The 9,038-nt window shown below is 36.0% G+C and overlaps 1 protein-coding gene across 3 annotated transcripts in view; it reads left to right on the top strand.

Moving 5' to 3' along the window:
• The window catches only part of GRIA2 (glutamate ionotropic receptor AMPA type subunit 2), an 89,143-nt gene extending 86,992 nt beyond the window's left edge, over window positions 1–2,151 (top strand). For all 3 annotated transcript variants that reach the window (XM_058803664.1, XM_058803662.1, XM_058803666.1), the window contains one exon: window positions 1–2,151. This exon is cut by the window's left edge and continues 671 nt beyond it. The gene's annotated coding sequence lies outside the window, so the exon portion shown is untranslated.
• The last annotated feature ends 6,887 nt before the right edge of the window (window positions 2,152–9,038 follow it).

The raw sequence follows: 9,038 nt of genomic DNA, 5'->3' as shown, positions 1-9,038 counted from the left end.
GAAGTGGAATATGAAAATAAGGCTTAAGGCATCAGTTCCGTATTTTTCAAAGCCAAATATGTAATGTTGAGAAGAGAAGAAATAATGATTGAAAGGTTCAAATCTTGTAATTTAATATTGTTATTAAAACTTTGCTGTATATCCTATTCTTTAACATTTGGTGTTAATATAAAATTTACTTGGCAATGCTTGACATTTGAAATAAACTTTTTTCTATGGTTTTATTTGCAAGTGTTCCATTAATTTTACTAGCTACAGTTGGGTTATAAAGAGTCTGAAATCTAAAAGGACACTGTCAAGGTTGGGTCAATGTTTCAGTTTTTGGCAGTGTCGCCACTTCCAGCTCACTCAAATCTGTTCAATAGTTTTATCTGCAGATGAGCCCAAGCTGTGATGCTCAGATACGCTCGTTGAACTCTGAAGATCAAGGTTGTTCTGGGTTGGAGCAGTACTTGATACTGGCACATGAGGATGGGTGCTGTTTTAGAGCTCCTCTTAACTCTGACATGCAGAGACTTAATGATCCAAAGATTTGGTTCACACCTATCTCTACTTTTGTACAGTTGAGTTCATAAGTATGTGTACAGAGAGAGAAGAGTATTGATAAAAGCTGATAAATGGCAAGCAGTAAAAAGTGTTAAGTATTTTTTTTTAAGAATGAAAAAAAAAAGAGAGTTTTCAAATTGTTTCTCTAAGGAAGCAGTTTTCAAACTGTTAAAAGGTAATTCTAAGCAGTAGCTAGTGAAGCTTTTGTGAAAAGAAAAACCCAAAACCTTGGCAATGTCTTTTTGAATTAAGATTGATAACTCTAATTAGATGCGAGTCTGTACTGATGAAAACTTTCCTGAATCTTAATTATTATGAGTATTCTTTGCTAGCTGAAGTTACCATACTTTTTAATTGTGTGTATTTAAAAAACAATAACTACTTAAAAAGCAAAAAGGAATCCTAGGAGGGGTGCAATAATATTAATTTAAATGCTAATGCAAATCAAAGTAACATCGTGTTTCTCTAGCTTTCCCTGTAGAAACAATTCTGTACATTTGGTTGAAAAGCTTACATTTTTTTGCATTGTCGATACATTGCCTCATGCAGTATCGGTAAATCTCTTTTATTTTGGAATTAAATAAAAATTTAAATATGACTTGCAGTTTTAGTTGGAATCAATTTCTTAGACTCAAGTATAATGTTTACTGAGCATTGGAGAAGGCAGAGCATTGATCAGAAACTTGAAGTCCCTTCTCATGGTACAAACTGAGCCTGTTTCTGCAAGCATGTGAACACAGTGTATACTCCCAGCGTGGCCAGCAAAAGAGGTGTATACAGTGTTTTCAATGTCTGTCTTGCCAATATTTCCTCCCAACTGAACTAACAATTTCTTGGCACATCTGTAATTCATAGGTGTTCTGTGCATTACTCCTCATCAGGAATGTTGGGGAATGCATTCAGATTTTTAATGTTCAATGCTAGAATGACCAAACTAAAATAATACTCATATGGTAATTAATTTTTTTTTCAAAAAAGTAGAAATGCATTACTGTATACAGTGGAAAGCTATTTATTGTACCTCTGGGCTCATTCCTCTAAAATTCATAGCATTAAAAAAATCTTTGTCAAGCCTGAACTGATGTATATAACTGAAATAATGTAAAGTTATATTTTCATGTTTTTATACTTAACAACATGATGGGAATACATAATGTATGAGTATTTCAATTCAGATAATATTGATTGGATAATACACATCTCAGTTAAAAAAACAGTAATAGTAGTTTAATATCCATGTTAAGAGTACATCAGTATATTGCTATATAAAGTATGTCTGTGTGCATTTAAGTGAAAAGTAGTCAAGAGTGATGAAAGCTGTCCAAGGGTTTTTTATTCCTTTTTTTATGAAAACTGTTATGGAGCAACCAAAATGTTTATGAACTCAAACTTGTGTAAATTTCAAAATGTCCTTTTACTGTAGCTTTTTGTTTACAGTACAGTATCTTATTTTCTGCTTTGTTAAATGAGTAACGGTACAGAGCTGGACATACACTTTCTAAGACATTAACGTTCTCATTTTTTCATGTATACTTATATGACAGAAAATGCTTCTGATTTTATTTTTCAATCTAACACATGGCTTTTCTGGAGTGTTGTATAAACTTCAATCATACATAAAAAATCTTCTTAAAAAAGGTAAAAGACCTTTAATGTCTGTTTAGTATTATTGAAATCTGGTTTCTTATTTATTATCAATGTATTTTTCTAAGATTTTACATAAGACAAACCTGTTTGTCCCCACAGACATGAAATTTCCTTGAAGAGTTTAGGAAGTTTCTTCTTTTCTTGAATGAAGTGTCAATGAAGAGTATAACTCTTCTCCCAGATCATCTTGTCACTCAAGGATAGATTTACTGTAGTTTTCCTTATTGTTAAATGAAGTAATGAAACTTTTTTCCCAACAATAGGATTGTACCTCTGGACTGTAACCTTCCTGATCATAGTTACAATGACAGTGTGATAGGTTTATAAAGACAAGGGGTTAAGTATCGATTCAGTAACACTACCTAAAAAATTTTGAGTTTAAACCAGTACATTTTTAATTGAACTGATTGTTGATGTGTCCAAAGCAGAGAAAGAACCTGAAAAATGGCAAGTACTTCAGGTGTCACTGGAGGAGGTGTAGTACAGCACAGAGTTTACTGAAATGGCAAAGAGAGTGAAGAGATTCACCATGTGAAAGGTTCAAAATTTTCATGTAACCATGTATTTCACCTGTTAACAGAGTGTTTCTGCAGTGTCAGCCTCCTCTTTGGCTGATTGATGTAGACAATATCTTTACATGGAACCTTGCACAAATAATTGTATTTTAAAATTCAAATAGATAGTTTCAGCTAACCTTTGGTGCAGAGTTACAAGAACACAGGAGTCACCAGCAAAATAGAATCAGCAGCATCTGTTCTGCATGATATTCCTGGGGGCTACTCAAATCTGTTTTCAAAGCTTATTATTTATTACATATTTTCATTTAAGCTGTCCAGGGATCACAAAAATTTGCTGTGAGAGATCCATCAGGTCTAAATTATCTCAGAATGAAATTAAACAAGTGACTTACATGTGAACTTAATTTGGAACATTTTGCCTTGCATCAATTTCTGTAGGTGGTAGAGAATTCTATACACCTGTGTGAGACACAACAGAGAATTGAATAAAATATTTTTTGTAAACAAGTGGCAAAAAATGGAACAAAGTAAGATAAAATATAAAAATCTGAGACTTATAGCTCTAACTGCCCTGCAGCTTTCATGTCTCATGTGGCCAGTCCCCAGTCTTGCTAAGGCATATTGCATTATGTCTTCCTTCCTTCCTTCCTTCCTTCCTTCCTTCCTTCCTTCCTTCCTTCCTTCCTTCCTTCCTTCCTTCCTTCCTTCCTTCCGACACTTCCTTCCGACACTTCCTTCCGACACTTCCTTCCGACACTTCCTTCCGACACTTCCTTCCTTCCTTCCGACACTTCCTTCCGACACTTCCTTCCGACACTTCCTTCCGACACTTCCTTCCGACACTTCCTTCCGACACTTCCTTCCTTCCTTCCGACACTTCCTTCCGACACTTCCTTCCTTCCTTCCGACACTTCCTTCCTTCCTTCCTTCCTTCCTTCCTTCCTTCCTTCCTTCCGACACTTCCTTCCGACACTTCCTTCCGACACTTCCTTCCTTCCGACACTTCCTTCCGACACTTCCTTCCGACACTTCCTTCCGACACTTCCTTCCTTCCGACACTTCCTTCCGACACTTCCTTCCGACACTTCCTTCCTTCCGACACTTCCTTCCTTCCTTCCGACACTTCCTTCCGACACTTCCTTCCCTTCTTTCTCTCTCTCTCTCTTTCTCTCGCTCTCTCTTTCTCTCTTTTTCCTCTTGCCCCACTATATGTAGTCAGTCTAATGCATACTTTTTTAGCTTGGTAGGCTGATAGGAAATCTAATTACTGTATATAATTGATTTGGTAGTCATTAAAATGTTTATTATAGGTCATGTCATAAATCTCTGTATTATAGCAGCAGTGATGCTAAAGATAGGAAAGGTTATCTAAGCTAAATCCTTTTTCCAAGTGGCATCCACTGAACTTGTTCTTTTGTCAGTCTCCTTTATACATCTCTTACTACTAATGAAAATTTAGCTACCTCTGTAAACAGTTCATTTCTTTACTTACCTCACTGATAAGGAAATTCTTTATACATAGAAGAAAAGCACTTAATTTCATGAAGTTGTCCAGTGAATGACTTTGTAGCATTTGCCCAAAGTTCTTCCTCCCTTTACACCTGCAACTCCCACCCAACAAGAAAGGACCACTATTTCACGCTGGGCATAGAGATACAGTTTACAAATAATTTGTCGTCATTTTTAACAAATGCTAACTTTTTAAGGCTGACTCGTCTGTGTTATAAAAAGCATTTAATCCTACCAGTCTTCCAACTGCAGAATGAGATTTAAAATACGTGTTTAAATTGTGTTTTATTTATTTGCTTTAAATATCCCAAACCTGATTTTGAAAATGTTTCCTATTATAGAGTAGGAAAGGGCTGCTAAACTTGTGCCTAGACCAACCCATTGGAATTTTCTTCAACTAGTTCCTATCTGGAGGTGTGGGAAGCACAAGTAAAGGGGTTCCAGTGGGTCCCATGAGCTGTACAGGACCATTCTGATTCCTTTTCCTCTTTCAATGCATAGAAGGCAAGTAGGTGGAAAAAGCTGGAATAGGACTTGGAGAGGTAGTTTTATGCATTCTTCTGTCCCCCTTCCATCCTTTAAGGTGAAGGTCTCTTCAGAAGAGACGCTGGAGAGGGTTTATACCTGTTTTGTAAGGATAGAAAATAACAAGTAGAATTTTTTTTTCTAAGAACTCATTGTTTGTGCGGTTCTGAAATGATAATGTCATGTTTCAGTTTATGGTAAACATCTTAAAATTGGAGAGTAAAATCTCCTTCAGATCCTTTACTGTTATTAATCATAGAATCATAGAACACTGTGGGTTGGAAGGACCTGAAAGATCACCTTAAAATTCCAACACCCCTGTTGAGGACGGGGACACCTTCCCCCAGGCCAGGTTTCAAGATTCTTAGAAGGAGACAGCCCAGAGTACTTCTGGCATGTTGACTCTTTACTGAAGCATCAAGAGCATCTTGTTAAAAATGTACTGGAGTGCAGGCTATTGCATAACAACGTTTAACCTAATTTTCAAGTTATGTTGTTACTGCCTACCCTTCAGCACCATATTCTGTGAGTTTAGAGAAAAATGTAATTAGAGAGGTTGAGCTATAGTTCTTTCAATTAATAGTATGCTTTACAAATACCATAGTATTTCTCAGTAGTTGCTTTCCTTGTGAGTTTCACTATGAAAGGCAAACACATTTTATGTTACCACATACTCATAAAGAGCAGAATATCCAGTGAATTTTTTTTTCCTGGTTTCAGTGAGAAATTTTTTTTTATATTGTCACAATGACTAAAGACACAATGATACAAATAACGTGATTTTTACCTAACTGTTTCCCTTTGTGTTTCTTACTGTTGTTTTTAATGATTTCACAAGATTGTTAGATGAATATTTTTGTAAATTTGGAATTAAGTGTCTTGGCAACTTATCCAAGTTATCTGTAGGTGGAATTCTTAATTCAGCTTCAGCTACTTTGTGTGAATAGATAGGCAGAGATGCTAATATATGGAAATTAAGATGGTGGGTGTTCCAGTGTATGTGTATGTATACATATCCCTACACAATGCAGTAGTAAAACTAGTGCTGGTTTTGATAAGGCCATAGTCAAGAGCAATGATAACCACAGCAATAATTCCTATTAGGGCCAGTAGCAACAGGAAGGTTCATAAGCAAGTGCCTTACCACCTCTTGTTCGAATAAATACGGAATTTTGCATTTCCATAGAACAACATGAGTCCCCATGGGACTCAATCAACAGCAAATCCTATGACTTCAAAATCTGGGGTAGCTCCTGCAGTCCATCTCACTGATGGGATTGAGTTCCACTGAACTCCTGTGAGATAAACAAGCTCTTCCTCACTGCCTGTGGCCTATGCAGAAAGGCTATTGCATGTGTCATTGCCTCTTACTTCAGCAGCGAGCTTGATGGGTTTGTGTACATGCATGTAGATGCTTAGTTTCTCAAACTGCAGTCTTTGCTATTTAAAAATCCAAATGGTTGATCCAAGAGGCTCAGGTTTAGTTAAATCTAACATTACATGCACAAACAAAACAGTGCTCTTTGCAGCTGTTACTTGATTTTCTAAACCAAAACCTCTATAAGACCTAATGCCTCAAAACCAAAATGCTGGGCATTGGCAGGGCTGGACTACACTACCTACTTTGAACATTGTGCAATAAAATATACTGCTATGGTGCTGGGGCAGCATTCTGTCCACCTTTTATATTGTTTTGTTGGGTTTTTTTTCTTTTTATTTACATAGACAAATGAGCAGTAAAAGCTGTAGGAAATAACTCTCATGATGTAGGCTTGACAGACAATTTATAGGCAATTTCTGTTGATTGGTTTTATCTGTGGCATTACCACATTTTTTAAATCTGCACCTTCTGAATATATTAGAAAAATATGATAAACTGTTTTTATAAAGCCATAATTTTCAATGAAAGCAGGGTTCTGCTTGACATGTTTTCTTTATCCTGATGGATATACTTGCCTAAGGTACTTGTTTATTCTAGGATATAAGATATATAAGTTTTTTTAATCATTATGGATCCAAAATTATACTGGCACATGTTCATCACTTCTGCTTAATCCACCTTTTAAGGTGCTTTCTATAGGAGATCTTTGTCCTTTTGTGCTTGTAATTTACTTTTTGATCTTTTGTCATTGGAGAGATTTTAGCACATTGAGGAAAAAAAGTAGCATTTCCTACCCTGCTTGCTGATGTAAGATGCTGCCCAAGTGCTTCAAAGTGATTCAGCTGATAAGTACATCCCGTGACTCACACCTCTTCAAGCATCTTTCTCAAGCAGCAGGGACAAAGACAGCTCTGAGGAGACCAAAGCCATTAATATGCTTCTGTCAGACCCTGCCCTGCTGGAGTCCAGGCAATCTGGGGTGTCAGGACCAAGCCTGAGCCTCCCACCTGGGTGTGTGCAGTCACACAGGGATGTCCCCGGGCATCACCACCCTTGGCAGTCATGCTAGCAAACCAGAATTGTCAGCATGGTCATGGTGCAAAAACTACTTCTGTGCTCTCAACATGACGCCAGAGTGGGGAGGAGAGAACTATCCCCCTCCTTCCCCTGTCTGAAAAGCTTTTTTCCTTCCCTGAACTACAGCCATCCATATTTAGCAAATTCAGAATGTAACTTTAGGAAAAAAATGCTTTAATATAAAACAATTATGTGCTTTTTAGCATAGAGGAAACTTGGCATTTACCCTCAAGGGAAATAAGCACAGCCATCTTGGCTGGCTAAACAATTTCATGGAGATTTTTCTCACAGGGAAAAAAATTCATTGCTTTATGAATTGTGACATCATATATTGTCATAAAATGTGAGCTTCCCAATAGACAGGATCATGAGATTGTGGATTTTTTTTCTTTTTTTTGTAAGATGCTAGTGAAGATTATATTATGTGGATAACCTTTCTTATGCATGTTGTAATATACTGTGTAAATATGGGTCTGCCAAGTGGTTTTTATGTGGTGTCATAGTGTGTGTGTATATATATATATATATATATATATATATATATATATATATATATGCACTCATACAAATAGTAAAATTAAAGGGGTATTTTTACTTTTTTAAAGGATATCCTTTCATCACTTACACAAACCTAAGTTAGGAGCAATACAAATTATTGCAGGGTAAAACAAAATTGCTGAATGTGACAATATTACCTGACCTATTCTACATTTTTTTCTCTCTTTATAAAATACCCGCAGGAAAAAAAAAAAAACAGTGTCTTCCTAGAAGGAATAGGCAATAAAAGAGATGGTAAGAGAATGCAAACCAAGCCTCCATGTGACTATAAGGTGGGATTTTGAAGCCATGATTTAAAACTACAATGCTGAATTAGAAGTTAAATTCTAATTTAAGTTAGAAGATTAGCCGTTCAGTAGATTTTTGTGGTGTACTTGAACCAGGAATGTATTGTAATGAGTGTAGACACTGGATATAGCCTTTGGCATTTAAAGCTTAGACCTACTCAGCTTCCAGGTATTCTCTATTTTAGGCTACTTTGTGAAATTTTTACAGGGAGACCTACTGCTTAGCTAAATCTAGATCCCATTCTGGCTACTGGTATCAATTCAGTTTTTGGGGTATCAGATCTGAGGGTTAACTATTTTCTTTCCAAATGAGGTGTCTGTATTTATTTTCAATTGCCTTGCTTTATGTTTTAGTGGCAATATTTCAACAGCTAATTATTTTTCTTTACTTTTCCTGTTGACAATACTATCAGGGTTTGGGTTTTTTTAAAGCTTTTAACTAAAACTTGTTTAAAAAGTGTTGGGAAGTGTTGCCTTCCCTTACACTAAAGCAAAATGTGATTTACCAGTCAAGCCAGTATTTTTTTGAGACACTGGCTAATTTATACTGAAAATACATATAAGACTTCAGGTAGAAAAATACAAGAATTGTTGCTAGAGGATTTAGGTGAGATTTCATTTATTCTAGTTTTTCTGGGAAAAGAAAATCTATTTGCTTGTTTTCCTTCACTACAGATTTGTGAAAAAAAAAAAAAAAGAAGAAAACTAGTTTTCTCTATAACTTCCTTCAGCTATTACATGCTCTGATGACATTCCCTGGCAACCTGGGTACCTTGAAAAATATTCCCATGTTCATGTAAATAGATGGTAGTACTGCCCAATGTAGTAATAGATGTCTTCTGTCTGACTTCATTTCATTGTGGATGTGATTGTTCACTTGTTTTGTACAGTTCTGGTTTCGGTGCAGCTACAGATACAGAGCTCAGTAGATTAAAAAAAAGTAAATGCAAAAATACTCTTCTTAAAAGAATAGTGCAGACTGGCAGAGCA

This window comes from Ammospiza caudacuta, chromosome 4 (assembly GCF_027887145.1).
Source record: "Ammospiza caudacuta isolate bAmmCau1 chromosome 4, bAmmCau1.pri, whole genome shotgun sequence".
NCBI classification, from domain to species: domain Eukaryota; kingdom Metazoa; phylum Chordata; class Aves; order Passeriformes; family Passerellidae; genus Ammospiza; species Ammospiza caudacuta.
The sequence above is the reverse complement of the archived record's forward strand: the minus strand, read 5'-3'. Positions and strand labels throughout refer to the sequence as shown.